Genomic DNA, 23978 nt, shown 5'->3' with positions numbered 1-23978 from the left:
TTAGACTATGCGTTCCTTTTCTCCGGTTTGATATCTGGAGTAGATTTGGATCGCGCAAGTCGCTGAAAACTGGAAGACTTGCTCCCGGTCCGTCAGCCACAAACTGCTATTATTAGCTTGGAGTTCGTGGTCACAGATGGCCTGGAGGCCTTTCAGGGAACTAAATAAGACTTTCATATGTAACATTCCGATGTGTCTGGAGACAGAAACTGGCAATCAGTGTGTACCACTAATTCTGAATAGTAGCAGTGGACTTTTAATACGGAAATCATTCAAAAACCGAGGATTCTCCTGCTAACGACGGAGGGACACGAGTTGGGAATCATTGGGAAGCATACGAAAACAAAGAAATGGATCGGGAAGTAGAGAGAAGTGGAAGACGTAATTACCACCAAAAAGAAAACAAGAAAGAGGTGTGCGAACATATACGCAGGTGAATAGGTGGTACACGTACTCGGAAAGTTCTTCGCTCCATACTAATGGACAAGAAAAGACCAAGACGACGACTTAATGGAGGGTGGGTTGATGACATTAGAAAGCGTACAGGCCTTGTCGTGGATACGCATAGCAGAAAATAATAATGCATGGAAAAGACTACAGTATACCTTTAACCATCAATGCAATGTCGAATGGCTGCTGTTGATGCGTGATGATGATGATTCATGATAATAATAATAATAATAATAATAATAATAATAATAAAGACATTAGAGAATAAGTGGCAAAGATGTAGTTTGCACATTTGTTGCCTTTAAAAAAGCCTACGATTCAGCTGATCGTCAATCATTATTACAGATATTAAAAGAACAGGGTTTAGATCTGAAAACACTTGCAATCATACAACAGACATTGATAGATACAAAATCTAAAGTCAAATTTATGGGGGAAATCTCTGAACCTTTTCTGATCAAAACAGGAGTAAGACAAGGAGATGGACTCTCTCCACTACTGTTCAACAGCATCCTTGAAAAGGTAATACAAGAATGGCGCAAACTGAAATCAGTGCTCGAGATTGACCAATTACTCTCGGCAGAGGAAAATTAACAGTAGATTGCTTAGCATTTGTAGACGATCTAGCCACCTTAACTCGCGATGTTTCAACGGTCAAAAAACAGTTTAAACCCCTGAAAGAAACTGAAGAATAAGTCGGCCTGTAAGTATCTTTTAAAAAGACAGAATATATGACTTGCAACAAACAAGCACCGAAATTCATAGAGACAAAATATAAAAAAATTAAATGAGTCCCGCAATTTAAATGGCTCGGTGAAACGATTCAGGAAAATGGAATAGAAACGAAAGCCAACGAAGTCAGATGCCAACATATGGACACTGCTTATGACTCACTCAAAATATCTACAGTGAAAAATGTGTCTCCAAGCACACAAAACTATGACATTAAAATACTGTCATAAAACCAGAATGCCTATATGGACCAGAGACGCTAATTTTAAACAGGAAAACAGACATAGAAAACATCCAGAAAAAGGAATGGAAGATCATACGAAAAATTTTAGGTCCAAAACTTGTAGATGAACAGCATCGGCTCAGAGGCAAACAGGAAATCAAACAATACTCTAACATTCACAGTGACAGTAGAAAACGCAGATTAAGATTCTATGGACACAAAAAAAGAATGAATCCGGACAGACGTACAAATTCTGTAAAAACAGGAGTAAATCTAAAACAGACCCGATGAAATGGATTAGCGAATTCAAAACAGATCTGAAACTAGCAGGAATTACACTAGAGGATATACAAAACAGGGAAATCTTCAGATCCAAAATTCACAAGTGGCAAGTTGACAAAGAGCAGAAACCAAAGAAGAGGACTGGAACAACGTGGTCTCAAGAAAGAAAAGAAACCCACAGCAAATGAATGAAAGAAGTATGGGCACAACGAAAGGCAAAAGCACGCCACTAAGTGCTTTGCGTTGTCCTAATGGGCTCATTCGGAAATATATATATATAATTATTATTATCACTGTTATTACTGTTGTCGTTATGGTGTTGATCACACTGTTGGTAATGGTGGATTAGTGGCTCTGTGTTTAACAGTCTTACAGATAGAAAACTCCTACATTTCTATTTCCTAATGTTTCTGGGATTTTAATCTTAACAGCTAATGTCACATTCGTCTCTGGCGATGCTTCTTATACGTAGGAAATGCCAAGTTGTAAAGTGGTTAGGATACCATGTTAATCTGTCGCCCACCTATAACCGGTTGGACGAGGCTGTTCTCAAAGCGGAGGAAGACCAGGGACATAAAAAATGCAGTACGAGGATAGAGTAACAAGTCTGGTAAAGTTTGTGCGAAACAGCGAGGAAGTTTGTTGTGCGAAGTGAATGTCGGTAAGCATGATCCTTGCAACGGTTTTTGTTCAAGCTTTCAAACAGATGAAATTTTAGTTGTTTGTTGTCAGCTGTGTTAAGTGATCTGAGTCACATGTTTCGTATGGATGGATAAAGATCGGTAGCGTGCACCGCTAAAACGTTTTTGTTTAAAAAGTGGGCTATGCCTCAGATACGAATTAGGTTAATGAATTTTCATGTGGAACTGCAATGAACTGGATGCAGAAATGTAAAGGTGTTGGTACGGACATTGCAGGTCTGAGGTGAGGCATGCAGCAAGCTTAAGTTTCGTGTCAAGAAATGCTCAGTCAAATGTATGGTATCGTAACAGAAGATTGCCGTATCAAGTTTCTCGAAATGATAGTGATAATATGGCCTCTCGTAGAAAATCAATATTCTGAATGATATGATGCTTGTGAAGGGGTCGAGTGAGTGAGTACGGCTGCGTTTGATGACAAAATACAAATACATTCTACAAAAGACTTTTAAAAAGAGTGTTTGAAAACGCTGAATTATAATCCCAGATACTGTTAACGTCACCGGATCGCAGACGACGAAACGTGGATCTACAATTAAGATCCGGAAATGAAGCTGCAATCAAAACAGTGTCTCTGCAGCGGTGAAAGCGCGCCGGAAGGAAGGTGAAAGCTTTCGTCAGCAGGAGAGGAGACCGTTACTGATTTTTGGGACTCAGAGTACCATTAAGATAAGATGTCAGGCCGTTTGCACAAATGATGCAGAAGCAACCAAGGCTAATGTGCAAAACAACGCTCTTGTACCAGAACAATTCGCCCGCTCACACACATCAGCTGTTTATACGGCGAAGCTATACGCGTAGGCGTCTTAAATATATCCTTGCTCATCTACACTATTCCGCAGATCCTCCCAAATGTAGCTTTCTTTGTTACTGATCCTCAAAAGATGGCTTTGAGGTGAGAAATTATCGTCGAATAAATAGATTGGTTCAAATGGCTCTGAGCACTATGGGACTCAACTGCTGAGGTCATTAGTCCCCTAGAACTTAGAACTAGTTAAACCTAACTAACCTAAGGACATCACACACATCTATGCCCGAGGCAGGATTCGAACCTGCGACCGTAGCGGTCTCGCGGTTCCAGACTGCAGCGCCCGAACCGCACGGCCACTTCGGCCGGCTAATAAATAGATTATCTGAATCGTAAATGAATATTGTGCAACAATGGAAACAAACTGCTTTACTAAGGGAAGGGAATAACAAGAATCTCACCGGACAAAACGCTCTGAGATCATTGGAAGATACGTTTAGAAATAAAGTTTTGCTCTGCGGTCTTTAGAAAACATATCATCCCACATCGTATCGCAAAGCCTAGTACACTGCAGTCTTATCCATATCAATGTTCCGTTTAAGAACAAATATACTTTTATTCTGTGCGCCATTCGTGTAGTTATTACAGCTCGAAGGCAAGATGATAAATATGATAATTATTTAGTTTGACAACGTCTACGATGCTACTATGGACATCATTGTATTGTATTGTATGTATGGGACTGGGGACCTAGAAACGACGGAGAGGCTTCGTCCCCGCCGGAGCCCTCACTGGTTCACAACCCAACAACAGGCAACAGCAGTCCACTTACCCCACAGCCGCCCCACAATGAACCCAGGAAAAGGTCAGTGAACGGAATGCTTCCGTCTTGAAAAGAGGTTATAAAATGAACATCGATGGAAATAAAACAACGGTGACAGAGTGTATTCCAATTAAATCTGGCGTTGCTGAGGGAATGCGTCGTTGATAATAGTAGAGTTTCGACAGCTGGGCAGCAAAATAACCGATGACGGTGGAAGAAAAGTAAATATAAAACACAGACTGGCAAAGGGAAGACATGCTTTCCTTAAATGAGGTACTTGTCAACATTGCCATATAAATTCAAGTATCAGAATTTTTTCTGAACGTATTTATCAGGAGTGTAGCCTTTTACGGATGTGAAGCGTAGTAGATAAAGCGACAAGAAGCGAACAGAAGTAATTGAAATGTGCTGTTGTTGAAGAAAGCTTAAGAACAAAGAGGTAGATCAGATAACTAATGAGGAGTTAGTGTATCCATTCAGAGAGGAAAGAGCCTGATTTGACTAAAAGCAGGGATAAGTTGACAGGATATATCCTGAGCCATCAAAGTGTAATTAGGAACTGCGTCATTCAATACACAACTATAATGAAAATACATAGGGAGTGGTCAGCGTCTTAAAATCAAATTAAGTGCATGTCAACAAATTTAACAACCATTCATGATAAACAGTTATAATAACGTATCTGAGACAGTTGTGCCCATATCTATTACGGTTGGGCGAAACCCTTATTATGGACGATATCACACGTTGCTTCCTCCGCACGGATGTATGGAATTTGCAAGCTACATACATTTCAAATTTATAATCGTCGTATGAGTTGATACTGCCCAAGGGGACAAAATTAACTAACAGCTAAATAATTGAATACAGTAGTTCTTGGAAAATAAGACGTCAAACGCAGGAGATTTACTTTCATCAAGAAATTCACAGTGGCTGTGGACCGATATATTATACCAAAAAGAATATTGGTAGACTAGAATGGTGAGCTACATGAATGCAGGTTCCGCAATAAACATTAACACAACAATACAGGGTGGGTCCAAAGTCACTGTCCACCATAACTCAATTGAATAAAAAAGAAACAGTTGGAAATTTCGAATAACTAAGCACTTTATAGAAGCAACAGCGTTATTTATAACATTACTTCTCGAGTTGTCTTCCATCTTTGCCGATACATTTCTTCAGACCACCTGGGACGCTTAAATACAGTAGTTTAGACAGTCATTTATTAGAATCAATGTCCTCAAAAGTGATTATAAACAGGTTTTTTTGGCTTTGCATAAAATTCTCTGCACAGATAATCTAGAAATATCATATTCGAGAGATGGCCTGCGAGTAGATTTTTTAGGGATCTGGATAACCGCTTGTAAGACTTTAGGGTTAGTCTTCTCACTTCCTGATGGCTCGTCTGCCCTGCAGCAATCCGTTGCAGATCCACTTTTCTCAAAACGTATCTGTAAATTGTAAACAACCTTCGTTGTAGGTTGAACAGTGTTGAAATCTTCAACCGACTCGTTTATTATTAAATTATAACAATCTTTCCATCACATTTGGCCTGTGGCAATCCGTTCCAGATCCATATTTCTCAAAATGTTTCCGTAAATTGTAGGCAGCCTTCTTTCTAGGTTGAATAGTGTTGAAATTATTTACAGACTCATTTATTATTATGTGATTCTTGAGTTTCTTCCGGCGTATTTTCATAACCATCTTTCAATCATATTTTTAAAACGAAAACTGTTCCTTCATTAGAAAACGTCTTCACAGTAGGTCAAAATCAACAATGAACAATTCCAGGGATGTTTAACAGCAGTGCACTCTGGTGTTTGTATCAGTAATCATCTGGAAAATATGTTCAAAATGGCTCTGAGCACTATGGGACTTAACATCTGAGGTCATCAGTCCCCTAGAACTTAGAACTACTTAAACCTAACTAACCTAAGGACATCACACAAATCCATGCCCGAGGCAGGATTCGAACCTGCGACCGTAGCGGTCGCGCGGTTCCAGACTGAAGCGCTTAGAACCGCTCGGCCACTCTGGCCGGCGGAAAAAATGTGACAGTGGACTGTGATGTTTGTATCTATAATTAACACAAACAAGCAAGACTACATTAACGTTTTCGATGGCCCACCCCACATAATGCCCCACATAATGTTTGGATTGTTAATTGTATAGCAGAATACCTACACAAAGCGTTCGATGAATACACTGAACTCATTGTAAAATTTTCTCAAATATGTAACCGCCATTTGACTCTACAACAGGCTTTATTTCGCAAAGTACATTTCGGCCTTAGGCCATTATCAAGTGTTACAAGTAGTATAAATCATTAGACTTAAGTAGAACCCAAGTCATCGTCAAAACATGTATCTTCGGTTATAGAAACCAATTTCGTCGGAATAAATACGAGAACATTTGTGTAATATGCTAATTTACTGGAAATTAGCATGACTCAGTTGATATGGTTGTGGAAAAAGAAATGGACAAATCACAGGTTTTAAACTTCGCTACACTGTGTCTAAGCAGCCACTGATAAAAACATACGTAAAATGTTTCTGAAATAAACCGCTTTCAGCTGTATATGAACTTTTACGGGAACGCGACCGATTTCGTGATATTAAAGCACATCTTCAGGTGTACGTACACTAGTAAACATCTTGAGGTGTACGTACATTAGTAAAACATTTACTCCCCGATAACGCGCTTTTAACACGTCAATTTCTCAGCTGGTCATTTTAAACCTTGACGCCCTGGTTGTTGCGGGTAACGGTTCTTTATTTCGAGAACTTTTCAGTGTCAATAAACTTTACCAACAGCAGTACACTTTAAGATGTTTTATTTTATTCTGAAAGCAACCAGTTTCGGCAATTCATTTTGCCATCTTCAGATCCCATATGCTGTTTTCATATCAACGAGATCGTATAGCGCCCTAAAACTGGATATCGTGAATTCCAATCGTTGTGCAGATGCTTCACGTGAAGACGTGACAGCAATAGTTTTATGGCGTTATGCGATAAGTTCGTTGATTTGAAAAAAGTGTATGAGGCCTGAAGATGGCAAAATGAATCGCCGAAAATGGTTGCTTTCAAAATAAAATAAAATGTCTTAAGGTGTACGGCTGTTGGTAAAGTTTATTGACATTAGAAAGTTCGTACCAGACGATGTCCCCTGGTCGTAATGGACCAACAGAGATTAATCTACATCTACATCTACATCCATACTCAGCAAGCCACCTGACGGTGTGTGGCGGAGGGTACTTTGAGTACCTCTATCGGTCCTCCCTTCTATTCCAGTCTCGTATTGTTCGTGGAAAGAAAGATTGTCGGTATGCCTCTGTGTGGGCTCTAATCTCTCTGATTTTATCCTCATCGTCTCTTCGCGAGATGTATGTAGGAGGGAACAATATACTGCTTGACTCCTCGGTGAAGGTATGTTCTCGAAGCTTCAACAAAAGCCCGTACGGAGCTACTGAGCGTCTCTCTTGCAGAGTCTTCTACTGGAGTTTATCTATCATCTCCATAACGCTTTCGCGATTACTAAATGATCCTGTAACGAAGCGCGCTGCCCTCCGTTGGATCTTCTCTATCTCTTCTGTCAACCATATCTGGCACGGATCCCAAACCGGTGAGCAGTATTCAAGCAGTGGGCGAACAAGTGTACTGTACCCTACTTCCTTTGTTTTCGGATTGCATTTCCTTAGGATTCTTGTAATGAATCTCAGCCTGGCATCTGCTTTACCGACGATTAATTTTGTACGGTCATTCCATTTTAAATCACTCCTAATGCCTACTCCCAGATAATTTATGGAATTAACAGCTTCCAGTGGCTGACCTGCTATATTGTAGCTAAATGATAAAGGATCTTTCTTTCTATGTATTCGCAGCACATTACACTTGCTGATTGGCGACTCCATGGAGTGTTCTGTGCACCACGACCAAATAGTGGATATAATTGGAAAGTGAAACAGCATTGGTTGTAATTTTTTTTTTTGTTTTATTATCCGCAAAATCGATTTTTGGTCACTTAGTGACCATCTTCAGTGCTGTAATATACAATTAAAATTGGTAGGCACTGGTATCAACAAGCTTGTTGATACCAGTGCCTACCAATTTTAATTGTATATTACAGCACTGAGGATGGTCACTAAGCGACCGAAAATCGATTTTACGGATAATAAAAGAAAAAAAATACGACCAATGCTGTTTCTCCTTCCAATTATATTACATTACTCTTGTCTACATTGAGATTCAATTGCCATTCCCTGCACCATGCGTCAATTCGTTGCAGATCCTCCTGCATTTCAGTACAATTTTTCATTGATACAGCCTCTCGATGTACTACAGCATCAGCCGCAAAAAGCCTCAGTGAACTTCCGATGTTATCTACAAGGTCATTATTTTGAGAAGGTTGGGTCCCCTACGCACTGCTTCCCATATCAGGGCTTAGAACTGTTACTCACGGATAAACACCTGAAGATGTGATTTCAAATCAGCTTCCAGTTAAAGTTCATATACAGCTGAAAGCGGCTTACTTTAGAGACGTGGATTACATCAGCTGGGTTGCCCTCAACAGAAAACTAATTGCAAAATAACACAGGGTGTTTTGACGTGACGCTGTCGAAATGAACAGAAGCGGCCGTACGAAACTCCTCCGGGGTCCACACGAAATTCCTGTCAGCCACACGCCATATAGGGTAAAATGCTCCGTGCCGCGGAAGGTAACCGGAAGCGATCGTCGCCGGCGTCGGGTTTGTTTACGGCGGCCAGCGGCCAGCCCATTCAGACGCGAACGGGCAGCGGCGTCGGCCGGACTGCAGACGACTCACCTCACGTTCGGCGTCCGCAGGCGTCGTGGCGCCGCCGGGTGTGATGCGCTGTCGGCTGGTCGAGGGAGGACGCGGCGTCGAGCAGCGGTCTTCGGGACGCAGGCGGTCGCGCGGTCGAGTTTCGAGTCGGTTCGAGTGCAGCGGCAACGGCTGCTGCTGTGTGGCTGGCGGCGTGGCGTTCCAGCGACTGGCGCGGCTCTGCTCAAGGCCCGTCCAGGCCCGTCCCCGGCTCCTCCCCCCACCACGGCCCAGGGACTGGAGTGGGCGATCCGATCACGGCGCCCGCCGGGCCGGCCCAGCCGCATCGTCCAGCCGCCGCGAGCCGCGCCGGTCACGGGGCACCGCGAGTGGTACGGTGTGCGGACATTTGCCACGCCGGAAATTTGCCACGCCGGACAGCTTGTAAGAGGTCCGAGCAGATATAATTTCGATGTATTGCTCATGCGCTGCCTGCACTAGGCAAGGTATACGAGAATCTCTGACCAGAGAGCAGTGTTGACTGCAGTAGGAACTGTGTAGCTGTAGCAGGAAGTTGTTGCTAGTCTGGAGTCTGCTCTGGTCTGGTATGGTGTATCGTGTTGGGTGGCCCGGTCGCGGTGCAGCGATGCCGGAGCCTGAGTATTATTGTATAAGGTAAAAAGCAGCCTCGCGCATTTGTAATAATGTTATCTCAAGTCGCATGTAAATGTTTTAAAACTCTCGTAATAATAATCTTCCTCATAAAAAGTAACTTTTAACAACCATTCATTTCAATTTAAAGAATTTACTAATTTTTCCCATCCATGATCATCCCGATTATTGCAATAGAAAAATCAGTTGCTCCCTTTCATAAATGACAGATAGGTCGGCCAGTATTGCACAGAGCTGTGCCGGAAAAATTTATTGTAAGAGCAGATACATCCGGCGACTTCATTGAGGTAAGAATTTTTCCTTTTTTTGTTCAGAATGATCTTTCAGGGCCATGACGCAGCACTGCTGTCGTCCAAAATTTACCAGGTTAAATTCACAGTGAATTATTGAAAAGTCATAAGTGAGCGACAATTTAATTGAGAAGTTAGTTACATTGTTTTATTACCAGGTTACTGAATTTATTTTTTTATTGGGACGTTACACTGAATGTGAACGACATAATTATAATTTTTTACTGTTGAGAGGTTTAGTAATTTTTCTGTTGTGAGGTTACGCTAAATGTAAATGAATTTTGTGCGGAGGTTACACTGTGAAAGAATTTTGTTTTGAGGTTACACTAAATTAGAATCATACTCACATTATTTATTTTTATTTTGTGGGGAGGCTACAAGCTGCCACGATTTTACCTGCTCCGAAGGATTGCGTCCCTTGTCTCCCTCTCCCCAGCCTCACCCGCCGCCCGACCCATGGAACTGCATCTAGTAACTCCACTTTAGTGGCACTGCCATCAGTAACATTACCGTCGCTGTCGCACAGTAAAGGTACTTACTGAGCCTTTCCGTCTGTTTACTTAACATAGCTCCAGAGTCTCTTTGGATTTTCTGCCACATTTCTATAGAGAGTTTCATTGTGGAAAGTATTAAATGCATCTCGCATTGAAATCCGCACCAAATTTCGAGCCTCAGTAAAACTTCGCTAGTCTTGGAGATTTTGCGTTCGTCTAAATTATACGTGCCTGTTTTGGTGCTGTTGCAGCAGCTTTCGGTCGTGTTTTGTGTATCATGTGGGATCAGTTCCGTATCTTATTAACTTATTTGGTATGAATCTCTCGAGTGCTGTTGATACTATTTCTTTAAACTTTAGCCACATATGGTCTTCACTTACATAGTTTGGAAGGATTGGAGAATAGTGGTTGTTTATTTTGTTTTGTACAATGATATTTTCGAAACGGGAGTGGCTGTAGAGCAATAAATTGCAGCAACAACAAGAAGAAAACACCTCATGTGTCTCTTTGTAGGGTTCCTAAGGACCCTGAGAGATATACAGGGTGGTCCATTGATAGTGACCGGGCCATCTCACGAAATAAGCGTCAAACGAAAAAACTACAAAGAACGAAACTCGCCTAGCTTGAAGGGGGAAACCAGATAGCGCTATGGTTGGCCCGCTAGATGGCGCTGCCATAGGTCAAACGGATATCAACTGCGTTTTTTAAAATAGGAACCCCCATTTTTTATTACATATTCGTGTAGTACATGAAGAAACATGATTGTTTTACTTGGACCACTGTTTTCGCTTTGTGAAAGATCGTGCTGTAATAGTCACAAACATATGGCTCACAATTTTAGACGAACAGTTGGTAACAGGTAGGTTTTTTAAATTAAAATACAGAACGTTGGTACGTTTGAACATTTTATTTCGGTTGTTCCAATGTGATACATGTACCTTTGTGAACTTATCATTTCTGAGAACGCATGCTGTTACACCGTCATTATCTGTAAATACCACATTAATGCAATAAATGCTCAAAATGATGTCCGTCAACCTCAATGCATTTTGCAATACGTGTAACGACATTCCTCTCAACAGCGAGTAGTTCGCCTTCCGTAATGTTCGCACATGCATTGACAATGCGCTGACGCATGTTGTCAGGCGTTGTCGGTGGATCACGATAGCAAATATCCATCAACTTTCCCCACAGAAAGAAATCCGGGGACGTCAGATCCGGTGAACGTGCGGGCCATGGTATGGTGCTTCGACGACCAATCCACCTGTCATGAAATATACTATTCAATACCACTTCAACCGCACGAGAGCTATGTGCCGGACATCCATCATGTTGGAAGTACATCGCCATTCTGTCATGCAGTGAAACATCTTGTAGTAATACCGGTAGAACATTACGTAGGAAATTCGCATACATTGCACCATTTAGATCGTTATCGATAAAATGGGGGCGAGTTATCCTTCCTCCCATAATGCCGCACCATACATTAACCAGCCAAGGTCGCTGGTGTTCCACTTGTCGCAGCCATCGTGGATTTTCCGTTGCCCAATAGTGCATATTATGCCGGTTTACGTTACCGCTGCTGGTGAATGACGCGTCGTCGCTAAATAGAACGCGTGCAAAAAATCTGTCATCGTCCCGTAATTTCTCTCGTGCCCAGTGGCAGAACTGTACACGACGTTCAAAGTCGTCGTCATGCAATTCCTGATGCATAAAAATATGGTACGGGTGCAATCGATGTTGATGTAGCATTCTCAACACCGACATTTTTGAGATTCCCGATTCTCGCGCAATTTGTCTGCTACTGATGTGCGGATTAGTCGCGACAGCAGCTAAAACACCTACTTGGGCATCATAATTTGTTGCAAGTCGTGGCTGACGTTCACATGTGGCTGAACACTTCCTGTTTCCTTAAATAAGGTAACTATCCGGCGAACGGTCCGGACACTTGGATGATGTCGTCCAGGATACAGAGCAGCATACATAGCGCACGCCCGTTGGGCATTTTGATCACAATAGCCATACATCAACACGATATCGACCTTTTTCGCAATTGGTAAACGGTCCATTTTAACACGGGTAATTTATCACGAAGCAAATACCGTCCGCACTGGCGGAATGTTACGTGATACCACGTACTTATACGTTTGTGATTATTACAGCGCCATCCATCACAAAGCAAAAAAAGTGGTCCAACTAAAACATTCTTATTTCTTTACGTACTACACGAATATGTAATAAAAATGGGGGTTCCTATTTTAAAAACGCAGTTGATATCCATTTGACCTATGGCAGCGCCATCTAGCAGGCCAACCATAGCGCCATCTGGTTTCCCCCTTCAAGCTAGACCAGTTTTGTTCTTTGTAGTTTTTTCGTTTGACGCTTATTTCGTAAGATATTTGGCCCGATCAGTATCAATGGACCACCCTGTATACGGTCACGTTACTAAATTGTATCATCAGGATTCTTTTGCCAACTACATGTATATTAATGATTAATGTTTTTTTGGGGGGCAGGAAATGGCTAGTGAATAGCAGACGAGAAGATGAAAAAAGACACTGTGTACCTTTTTATATAATGTTTAGTTTAGTTTGCTACACTTCGAACGAAACCAGTTCATGAATACAGACAATAATAAACTAGTGTATGGTTCAAATGGCTCTGAGCACTATGGGACTTAACATCTATGGTCATCAGTCCCCTAGAACTTAGAACTACTTAAACCTAACTAACCTAAGGACAGCACACAACACCCAGCCATCACGAGGCAGAGAAAATCCCTGACCCCGCCGGGAATCGAACCCGGGAACCCGGGCGTGGGAAGCGAGAACGCTACCGCACGACCACGAGATGCGGGCAATAAACTAGTGTAGAGTGCAGTAAACTGCACTGTTTGACATCCCAAATAAGTCACCTCAACTGACGACGAAGAGGGAACCGTCACAAATATTCGACAATCCGTCTAAAGCTGTACAACAGTACTATGGCACAGAAGCAGCCAGTTCAACTCTTCATATATCAGTGTCAAAAGCAACCAGTTGAACTCTCCATATATCAGTACCTGATTTATGCGAGTCGCCAGCACAGACCTGCTTTGACGATGAAGTGGTTCTTTTATTCGTGTCTTGCAAAAGCATGCGAAGTTTCACGATGTGGAGATCGGTAGACTGCGTGCAAAACTATTACGGGACAAGGAAAGTGCCTATCATTTTAAGTCCATACAGCAACAGAAACTGTATAAGAAGGATCAAGTGAAGAAAGACGAACAAATTCTGAAGACTAGAGGATCCCGATATTTAAAAACAGATGCCCTTGACTTGTTAAGCCAGAAACATGCTGGAAGATGGAAAGACGAAAATCAGCTGTTTGCTATGAAACTTCCTTATTTAAATGTGTGAATCTGTACTTAAATTGCTGAATGACTGATAAGATGAAATTTCTTCGTTCTTTGATTCTGAAACAGCTAAGTAAAACTGAACCTACTGAGCCTACTTTCTCTTTTCTTTTTCTTCTCATGTCAACACTGAGCCACAGTGTTCTAGCGCAACGCAATCTGACTGCTCAAAAAAATTGCAACCTGACTTCAAATAATTAATACAAAAGAATGGCCCTGAATAAGAAGCAATCCTGGCAATAATCTATACATTTCATTATGCACTTACCTCACAAAAATATCCATTTCGCGAACTTCTGCAATACAGCGAGCTTCAGTACTGCCACCTAAATAACAGATTCTAATTACTATAGCCACTAACAACTAATAGGCATGTGGTTAACAAAGGAAAGATTTTGTTGCAAACCAAATAATGTATTTTTTACCTTAATAATGTGACATCCAGTTCAAAAACGAATATAAATCGTCACTGACATCCAGTAGAAAGATATATAATCATGAATAATTTTATCATATTAACAGAATCTTCCGTCGGTTCTTGGTAGAGCAACATTATAATAAATGAAAAGCACCAGTTTGCTTTTGTTCTACAATATTACTTTTATTGTAAACCGGTTTTCGGCTTTCAAGGCCATCTTCAGACATTTACTGAGTATTATCACCAAAGAAGTTAAATGTTAGCAGACAACATTGGAAGAGAAGTAACACACCTAGACAGACGTAGAAACATGCAGTAAGTAACATCTTTGCAAAGAAAAAGTAAAAACTGAACTGTACATGAATAACAATGGAGTAGACAGGAAAACCTTTAGCACAAAATAGGAATAGCATGCCTACATAACAGTTTCTATTAATAAACAAAACTAATAAAATAAAATAAAATTAGTACTAGACAAGGCTTCATCAGGAGGTATGAAACATGGAGAGTGATACACAACAAATTAAAAGAAGAGACAGTTATCAATGTAAATACAGAATACATAAGGAAATTAAGCAATATTAATAAGATGAAGAGAAATAAATAAATGCGGGAAAATGGAGGTGTTTGAGGGAACTTACAGTCTAAGAGTGTGGTGATACTGCATTTTAACATTAACATTATAATCAAAGCAGTGGCTGTGTAACAGTTTTCATTAAATAAATGAACAAAGTAAGAAGGTATTACTGTTGCTCACAACACTCCATAGCGCACAAACACGCAGCTTTCCACTCAATGGTACACCGTCTCATATCTATCCCCATGTCCAGAGATGATTTTAAAGTAGAGTTGGATACTATAAAATTTATTGCCACAGCCAATGGCTACAATACAGTTCTTATTTACCACATCTTGCACAGGAAACAAAAACGAAAAATTATACCCCTCCTCTACGTCCCACCTGCTTCCCCATCCACCGTCTGTAAGAAATGGTGTACACTAACATTTCTAGGTCAGGTATCACAGATTGTAGCCAAAGCACTGAAATCCTGCAAGTATAGGGTTTCCTACTATGTCAGGAACACGACAGACCAGTGTGTTTTTAATAACAAAGACAAGATCCAGTTATTAGCCAACAGTGGGTGTTCTGATCGTGACAAATTTTACGTTGGTCAGTCAGGCAGAGACATATCAACTAGGCTGGCTGAACATGAACGCAGCTGGAGCTTGCAGAATTCAGACTCTGTATTTGCTGAGCATGTACTGAGTGAGGGTCACAACTACCAGCCAGTGTCCCATGTACGTCACTTAGCAAACAAAGGCCATAAACTCAACCTGCTCGAAGCCCTGGAAATTAACAAACATCTTGCTCACAGTCCAGATCTCATCCTAAATGACCAGACACAGCTCAACACTTCCCCTCTCCTAAACTTCATACAATCATCTTTGTTGGTCATTACTTCCCACACACTCTCTTCCTATACATTCCCATTTTCCTGTATTCATTAAGTTGTTTTGTTTGTTGAAGTTGTCTTTGTATTCCACATAGACTGTAGTTTCAATAGTTAAGGATTTCTTTTAACTGGTACTTGTATCACTGTCCGTGTTTAACACCCCTTGTAGTTGTCTCAAATACTGTTCATATTTTACTTTGCTCATTTATTTAATGAAAACTTTTACACAGCCACTGCTTTGATTATAATGTTAATGTTAAAATGCAGTATCACCACATTCTTAGACTGTAGGTTCCCTCAAACACCTCCATTTTCTTGCATTTATTTATTTCTGTTTATCTTATTGATATTGCTTAATTTCCTTGTGTATTCTGTATTTACATTGATAACTGTCTCTTCTTTTAATTTGATGTGTATCACTCTCCATGTTTCATACATCCTGATGAAGCCTTGTCTAGTACTAATTTTATTTTATTTTATTAGTTTTGTTTATTAATAGAAACTGTTATGTAGGCATGCTATTCCTATTTTGTGCTAAAGGTTTTCCTGTCTACTCCATTGTTATTCATGTACAGTTCAGTTTTTACTTTTTCTTTGCAAAGATGTTACTTACTGTATGTTTCTACATCAGTCTAGATGTGTTACTTCTCTTCCAATGTTGTCTGCTAACATTTAACTTCTTTGGTGATAACACTCAGTAAATGTCTGAAGATGGCCTTGTAAGCCGAAAACCGGTTTACAATAAAAGTAATGTTGTAGAACAAAAGCAAACTGGCGCTTTTCATTTATTATGAATAATTTTCATTCTCCAAGTCGGATACTTCCAGATCGTTAACCTACGCTAACACTTCAGACCGCTACCCTCCATCAATGTTAACTTCTCACATTTAACATCCATCACTGCTGGCTGTTCACCTCCAACTGCCCAACAGTACTTCCATCACTGCTGGCGACTAACTTCCAACTGCCCAACACTACTGGCGATTAACTTCCAACAACGAGTCCAACCAGCCACAGAGTCTCTTACAAAGAAAGAGCAGTCAGAGATCCAATGCAAAGCGCTACACAGCGCTGCCAATACAGAAGCATCCCACTTACTGCTATAAATTTATTACATTACAGCTCTCAGGCATACAGGTTTTGTCACACTGTTTTATGCTTCCATCAGTGCGTACATTACAGAGGTATGTGGACGGCATACAAATAAAGTGTGGGATAAATGACAATATGTTCCAATGTTCCACCTTTTATAGCAGAAGGTAGAGCGTTTCTCCGATACCGATAAATTAGTGAACTTGTCGTTGGATGAAATGTCTCTAACTGCAAATTTAACATATGACAGCACTTCTGACAGTATTATTGGCTTTGAGGACTTGGGGTTTACACGTACTGCATATTTCTCCCACTAAATGGCTTTTGCTCGTCCCATTTCGAATAATATAAATATGAGGTCGTACTAATGGCAACAGGTGACAATGACGTGACAATGCGGAAAACAAAGTAGGCGTACGGAACGAAAAACGGGGCATCAGTCCCTTTTGCACGTAGAGGTACATGTCTGTGCTTCTTACGTGTGAATCTGTGTGTTTATATTCCTTTGATGTCAACGTGGTAAGCTGCAGTTCTATCCAATGTCACAAATGTTTCTTCACGAATGAGCCGCTGGATTCATGCTTTTTATCCCAACTTGCGCTTATTTTAGAACCAGTTTTACAAACATCTCTGTCTTCTGATATTACCCAAACTCTTGGAGACAAAAAAAAATTCAAATTTTTCGGAAATCACGTAGCAAAGAGATGCAAAACAAACATACTTACGACGTATCTGACATTTTCCTTTCTAGCCGCTTGGAGCGCTAGTGTCGTTCCAGCTGTCTAACGGTAACAATTTTTAAAGCAGGGAGTGTCGTGATTGTTATGTTAGACTGTGGTACTGCGAACAACACTCTGCCCTACCCCATGTGGCAAGCCTCACCGCTGCTGTTAAGTGGCTGCACAAAAAATACGTTGATTATTTTTACTTTTGGACCGTCTAATTACAACTTAATGAAACACAATTTTCGTGTCATACGCGTTTCGCCTGTATTCTTTGCAATGCATCTTCAGTGACCTGGAACACGAGGTCTGTTCAAAAAATTCCGGAACTTGCGTAATTTCGCGTCAGTGGTGTTGACGGGATACAAATAAAATGTGGCATCCCTGTGCTGGCCAGTGTTTGACGTGTAACTGCCGGAAGTTTCATTGCTGTATGTCTGTAGGGGTAAGCTATTGGGAGAGACGGGTAATATACAGTATGTACAAGAGCCAAGAGGGAATATAAGAGTGGACAATCAAGAACGAAGTGCTCGGATTAAAAAAGGGCGTAAGACAGGGATGTATTCTTTCCCTCTTACTGTTCAACCTGTACATCGAAGAAGCAATAATGGGAATAAAATAAAGGTTCAGGAGTAGAATTAAAATTCAAGTTGAAAGGATACCAATGATACGATTCGCTGATGACATTGCTACCCTGAGTGAAAGTGAAGAAGAATTACATGATCTGCTGAACGGAATGAAAAATCTAATGAGTACAGAATATGGATTGAGAGTAAATCGAAGAAAGACAAAAGTAATGAGAAGCAGCTAAAACGAGAACAGCGAGAAACTAACACCAAGATTGATGGTCACGAAGTAGATGAAGTTAAGGAAATCTACTACCTGGGCAGCAAAACAACCAATGACGGACCGAGCAAGGTAGACATCAAAAGCAGACTAGCATTGGCAAAAAGGGCATTTGTGGCCAAGAGAAGTCTACTAGTGTCAAACATAGACCTTAATTTGGGGAAGAAATTTCTGAGAACGTACGTCTGGAGTACAGCATTATATTGTAGTGAAACACGGACTGTGAGAAAATCGGAACAGAAGAGAGTCGAAGCATTTGATATGTGATGCTACAGACGAATAAGGACTGATAAGGTAAGGAATGAGGATGTGCGCTGAATCGGAGAGGAAAGGAATATGTGGAAAATACTGCTAAGAAGAAGGGACAGGATGATAGGACGTCTGTTAAGACATGAGGGAATGACTTCCATGGTACGAGAGGGAAATGTAGAGGGCAAAAACTGTAGAGGAAGACAGAGATTGGAATACATCCAGCAAATATTCAGGATGTAGGTTGGAAGTGCTACTATGAGATGAAGAGTTTGGCACAGGAGAGGAATTCGTGGCGGGGCGCATCAAACCAGTGAGAAGACTGATGTCCCAAAAAAAGTCTGTTAGTTATTGTTCAGTGCTGTAATGAGTAGAACGTCGTAACGCACGGTTTGCGATCGTAACGCACGGTTTGCGAATTTCGAGGTGGCAGAGCTAGAGGAGCAACGCGTCAAATTTTCCGTGAAACTCAAGAAAACCTTTACAAAGGCGCACCATATGATGCGGGAAGCCTACGGTGATGAGTGCTTAAGCCGTACTCGGTGTCACGAATGGTCCTCACGGTTTAAAAATGGCCCGACGGAAGTAAAAGATGACCCTCGTTCAGGACGCCTTTCAACGTCCACCGACGACTCTGATGTCAGGAACGTCAACGAAATTGTGAGTGTCAATCGATGACTGACTGCGAGAGACTGCACAAGAATGTGACTTTCAGCTGGATCGTGCCATGAAATCCTGACACAGCAGCTTGGAACGCATTGTGTTGCCACCAAGTTCGTCTCATGGCTCATGAGTCAAGACCAGAAAGACCTTTGCCTCTCAATTTGTGAAGAGCTTTTGGGTCCCGCAAATGAGAACTAGATGTTCCTTAAGGGAATCGTAAGTGGTGAGGAGGCGTTGGTCGATGTTGAGAGCAAGGTTCAATCTTCACAATGGGCCGGGAAAGCTTCTCCAAAAAAAGCTCGTCGGGTCAGGTCAGGTCGGGTCAAATGTCAAAGCCATGTTGATAGTTATCTTTGACTTTGGAGAATTAGTTCATCATGAATTCGTGCCGTAGGCGACAAACCGTTATTCGATGGTACTATCGGGACATGTTGCGACGCTTGCGAGAAAATATGAGAAGTAAACGGGCTGAAATGTGGCGAAACAATTCGTGGCTTTTGCATCCCGATAACGCGCCCACAAATTCTTCCCTGTTGGTGCGCAACTTGCACAAATACGAAATCACTGTGCTATCTCTTCTTCTGTACTCTGCTGACCTGGCCCCTGCGGACTCTTTTTTATTTCCAAAGTTGAAAATGCCGCTGAAAGTACGAAGATTTGCAACGATAGACGAGATAAAAGAAAAATCGCAGATGGCGCTTCGCGCGATCCAGCAAGAGGCATACCATGACTTCTTCCGGAGGTGGAAACGGCGTTGGGAGCGGTGTATCAATGTTCGAGGAGAGTATTTCGAAGGAGACCATGCGCAATAAATAAAAAGCAAGCGTAGAAAAATTCTGTGCGCAAAGTTCCAGAATTTTTTGAACAAACCTCGTATGTACATATTTTTGTGTTCCAATGGCACAAAGACACAACGAGTAGAACAACATCCACGGAACCTGTAAGTAGAATATTAAATTATTACTACGTCATAGAAAATACACGCACCAAAACAGTTTATAATCTATATACAGTATGGCGCAAAAGTCACTGGTCACTGGGCACTGATTTAAACAAAAGATTGACTTGATGTTTCATTACCAAAACACGAACAATACTTACAATTATTTTTTGTCTTCAAATTGTTTTCCGTCTTCATCAATACATCTTTGAAGTCTTTTTGGAACACGGCTACAAACTCTGTGGCAGTGGTTCCCAACCTGGGGGTAATTACCCCCTGAGGGATAAAATGAAATTTTCTGAAGGGTAAAAACTAAACGACTGGATTCTGTTTTAGTTACGAAAGTAAGAACTATTTTCAAAAGAACATTTCTACTATCACAATTTTGTAAGACTATAATACTGATTATATAAATTATGAATAATTACTTTTTCTCAGTCATTAGCGTTAATGCGATGGAGGTTACAAGTTACTCGCATAGCCCACCCACTACACACATATGTTGTGCTTTGTCCCGTACATGATGAAAGTGACACATATACGTAACAAATGTAAATACCTCAAGAAAACGTCTTATCCAAGTTGCTTTGTCCCGTACATGATGAAAGCGACACATATACGTAATAAATGTAAATATCTCAAAAAAACATCTTATCCAAGTTGTAGATAGTACCTGCGGTAATCCAGAAATCGCTCCATTGTCCGCTTAGAAACAGATAAATTAATTAATTGACAGGAGAACAGACCAATAACTACATAAGGGCTGCTATAGTGCTGTACGCATTATTATAATTATTATTATTTCTAATACTACTACTACTACTGCCATTAATGGCTGTCATCATACAAAGCACTAGCAGCCTGAAGTCTTTCAATTTCTGCCAATTCAGATGCAAGGAGTACAGCAATCAAGTGGTTTACGAACAGTAAGTATAGTGCGGGCATTTTAATTTGGTTCATTGTAAATGGGATCGCAGTGTGCAGGCCAAGCAAGTGCCGCAATGGAGAGGAGTAATGCAGGGGAAGTATGTTTTGTAACAAGTGTCTATCCTCACTGCGGATAGTTAGCCTTCTTATCTAATAAGCACTTACGCTACTAACACACACACACACACACACACACACACACACAAATTAAATAGCTTTCATCTTCCATCATTTTAAAAACAAAAGTTTTCCAAGAAAAGGATTTCATTCTAGTGTTAAGTTAGGTGCTAAGGTTGATGATAATACGGGGGAATTGTGGGCGGGGGGAGGGGCGATTGCACCAGGTGATGGGGGGGGGGGGGGGTACTACTTATGTCTAATTGCCCTCAGGGGTAATGGTCTAAGAAAGGGTGGAAACCACTGCTCTGTGGAATAGTGTGGTATCACTTTCCAAAGCATGAAATGCGTCGTGTATGCAGTCTTGTAGTTCACCAATGGTCTGAGGCTTTTGAGAATAAACAGAGTCCTTGACGTCACTCCATAGGAAAAAATTCATGGGCGTGATATCTGGTGAACGTGGAGGCATGTCAATATCTGCTCTTCGACCAATCACTCTTCTTTGGAAAGTTTTGTTTAAATAGTCGCGGACTGCAGTGGCATAATGTGGCGGAACACCATCGTGTTGAAAGTAAATTTCGTGAAAGTTTTCAGCAAACGTCGTAAGTCCTGGTACCAACTCTGAAGCATATCCAAATAGTTATCTCCTGTCACTGTTTCTTGAAAAAAAAAAAAGTATGGTCCAAGTGCGCCAAATGATAATATTGCCTTCCAAACACTCCCCCCAAGTTGATTTACTGGTTGTTCTAACAAAATATTTTGATTGTCACTATATCTGCACACGCAGTTATGTCTTGATGACTTGTCCTCTTAACTTACAATTGGCCTCGTCAGGCCACACAGTTTTACTGAATAGGTTATTATCACGTTTCTGTTCTTCAAGCATCAATTCACAAAACTAAAGACGTTGAACTAGATCATCTTCAAGTAACGCATGTCGTATTCGTGAATTGTAAACTTTAAACTTCTGTTTGTGGAACATTCTTTGCACTGATCTTCGTGATAAAGCCAGCTCAGTTGCTAATCCTCTGGTTCATATTCGCGGACTTTTGGGTCGTAATTAAACATACCAGCAATTCATTTCACTCAGTTGTGACTGTTGTTGGGCGGCCAGATCTTGGCGCATCCATAACAAATCCATGTTCTTCAAATCTAACCCCCATGTCGTACATTGGTTGTCTAGGCGGTTGTTTTGATCTTAAGTGTCCTCCCCATTCATTAACATCTGCAATAGCATCAATTTTATAAACTATTTTTAACGCGAAAATCCTTTCTTCCACCGAGCGATGTAGCGCAGTGGTTAGCACACTGGACTCACGTTAGGGAGGACGACGGTTCAAACCCCGCGTCCGGCCATCCTGATTTAGGTTTTTCGTGATTTCCCTAAATCTCTTCGGTCAAATGTCGGAATGGTTCCTTTGAAAGGGAACGGCCGACTTACTTCCCCACCCGTCCATAATCCGATGGGACCGATAACATCGCTGTTTGGTCCCCTTCCCCAAATCATCCAACCATCCTTTCTTCCTTCGTTAACATCATGACAATTCGGAAAAACTACAGCTGTAAACATGTCGCATAGATCACGCTTTCAACAATTCATTTGTCGTGTTTGGTTTGGTTTGTTTGTCATTGCACTGAATACCTGCTTGATTAGGAGTAATTATCACCATGTAGTAATAAAAACTTAAGAGGTTAAACCTTCCTACTGCACTACGTCTTGCCGTTACTTTTGTTTCCTTTCAACCAACTGTCCAGTGACTTTTGCGCCATCCTGTATATATCGTCTCAAAATTAAACTAAGTAGTATAAACAAAAATACGTACGTACTCCAGGCCATTGAAGATGTCTTGCAAAGAATAAAGGCGAAACGCATATGGCACGAGAACTGTGTTTCATTCAGCTATAATTACACGGTCCAAAAGCAAAAATTATCAACAGACAGTAATACTACTCGCGACTAAGAACTACAGGAGTACAAAAGTTGAAGGTATGACTGCACAAATATTTGAACAATGGAAATATCTAACTTTATAACCCTATTTTCACAAAATGCCTTTTCAGTAACATGACGGGTGTACGTTTTTACGTTTTCACGCCTCTACACTTTTATTGGTTGACATGGGTACATTGTGAACATTGCACCTGTACCTTTGTGTTTGTTGTTGTGGTATTCAGTCCAGAGACTGGTTTGATGCAGCTCTCCATGCTACTCTATCCTGTGCAAGCTTCTTCAGCTCCCAGTACCTACTGGAACCCACATCCTTCTGAATCTGCTTAGTGTATCCATCTCTTGGTCTCCCTCTACGATTTTTACCCTCCACGCTGTCCTCTAGTCCTAAACTGGTGAACCCTTGATGCCTCAGATCATGTCCTACCAACCGATCCCTTCTTCTAGTCAAGCTGTGCCACAAATTTCTCCCCAATTCTAATCAATACATCCTCATTAGTTATATGATCTACCCATCTAATATTCAGCAACCTTCTGTAGCACCACATTTCGAAAGCTTCTATTCTCTTCTTGCCTAAACTATTTATCGTCCACTTTTCACTTCCATACATGGCTACACTCCACACGAATACTTTCAGAAACGGCTTCCTGACACTTAAATCTATACTCGAAGTTAACAAATTTCTCTTCTTCGGTAACGCTTTCCTTACCATTGCCAGTCTACATTTTATATCCTCTCTACTTCGACCATCATCAATTACTTTGCTTCCTAAAAAACTCATTTACTACTGTAAGTGTCTCATTTCCTAATCTAATTCCCTCAGCATCACCCAATTTAATTCGACTACATTCCATTATCCTTGTTTTGCTTTTATTGATGTTCATCTTATATCCTCCTTTCAAGACACTGTCCATTCCGTTCAACTGCTCTCCCAGGTCCTTCGCTGTCTCTGACAGAACTGCAATATCATCGGCGAACCTCAAAGTTCTTATTTCTTCTCTGTGGATTTTAA

This window comes from Schistocerca serialis, chromosome 8 (assembly GCF_023864345.2).
Source record: "Schistocerca serialis cubense isolate TAMUIC-IGC-003099 chromosome 8, iqSchSeri2.2, whole genome shotgun sequence".
Lineage (NCBI taxonomy): Eukaryota > Metazoa > Arthropoda > Insecta > Orthoptera > Acrididae > Schistocerca > Schistocerca serialis.
Note: the sequence above shows the minus strand (reverse complement) of the source record.